We start from the raw sequence: 1,723 nt of genomic DNA on the forward strand, positions 1-1,723 counted from the left end.
CGCGTTTCAAAAAGGCGGGGCATAGAGGAGAAACAATAATGTACAGTATGTGGAAAATAATGTGTTTTTTTTACTTTAAACCGCATAAACACATTTCATTAGGCTACACCAAATACACAAAATAATGTTCTTTTTAGCAGCATCATATGACCCCTTTAAAACAAGGCTTAACTGAAAACATTAGCAGCACCACAAACATTTCAAGTCTCTCTCTTAAAACGCATTCTATCTTTTTTGAAGGTCCCTGGGCAAAGAAGAGACTTGCCTGCTCTTTGTGATCCATTTTATGTCTTCATGCTGCTCTGCTTGTTCAAGTGAAGTCAGTCACATGCTATTTAACACCTCTACTTGACAGGCTGTATCCACTTCTTTCGATACAGAGAGAATTCCTGTCTTTCCAAGCCTAATGGGGAAAAAAACTGACTTTGAAGCGTCAAGTAAAACAGAATCAAAGAATAGCCTATGCTGGAAATTTTTTCTTTAAAATGTTTGTTTGCTAACTACCAAGCTACATATACTTAGCAAAACTTTTTCATACAATAGCAAAAGATTTGATTTTTTTTTTCATTAGAGGTTAAACAGACAGAATGCACAAAATCAAACCTGGACCATGACTTCAGCGATTAGCGCAACTTATTTTTAGCCATTTTGCTAACCATTTTGGGGAGTTAGTGACTAATCATGTATTTATAAGGTAGATGGCTCCTGTGAATGTTTTCAATTTTTAAAGGATCTGTTAATGGGGAAATGTAAAGAAAAAAAAATGTCTATGTGGAATGAACATGAGGCATGTGAACATGATGCACCTCAGTGCAAACACATGCTTTCCACAGCATGTACGGTATGAAAATTAACATCAATAATACAAAGCCAAAAGGATACATATGGGTTTTTTCATCAAGCCATAAAACAGCGAATCAGAAGTCATATTCTGTTCTAATGGACTTTCTAACACCTACAATAACAACAATGAAATTGGGCAATCTCATCTCTATAAATACACTTCAATATGTACAGCACCAAAAGTTTAGGGGCAGTAAGATTTATTTTTATTTTTATTTTGAAAGAAATTAATACTTTTATTCAGCAAGGACAAATTAAATTGATCAAAAGTGACAGTAAAAATATTTATAAATAAAATAAAATAAAAATATATAAATAATAAAATAAGTGTTGTTCTTCTCAACTATCTGTCCAAACCCTGAACAAAAGAATGTCTCAACAATATTAAGCAGCACAACTACTTTCAAAATTGATAATATGATATGTTTCTTGAGCACCAAATCAGCATATTAGAATGAAATCGGAAGGATCATGTGACACTGAACACTGAAGTATGAACATTCAGCTTTGCCATCACAGGAAAATTAAAATTATATTTTAAAATATTATTTTAAAACATTTACATTTTTTATACTTTTTGCCCTATTTTTACTGGAACATAATCTTCCAACTACCTCAACAGTGATAATGCAAACACTTCACATATGTTCTGGAAACATTATACATTTTGGCATGAGAGTTTGCATTTTGTTACATGCCGGTACAGAATAAATCTAGATAGGTAATGCTGAGTGTGCTAGAAATGCACATAAAAGAAAAGAGGCACCTGCATTAACATGTTGAGCTATGGGAACACTTAGGGTGTGGTGTGAGCTGAGCAGGGTTTTTTCCCCCATTGTTCCAGACTAGAGATTGTGTGTGTGTGTGTGTGGGGGGGGGG

The sequence above is a fragment of the Sinocyclocheilus anshuiensis genome, unplaced genomic scaffold (assembly GCF_001515605.1).
Source record: "Sinocyclocheilus anshuiensis isolate Anshui unplaced genomic scaffold, SAMN03320099.WGS_v1.1 scaffold1930, whole genome shotgun sequence".
Lineage (NCBI taxonomy): Eukaryota > Metazoa > Chordata > Actinopteri > Cypriniformes > Cyprinidae > Sinocyclocheilus > Sinocyclocheilus anshuiensis.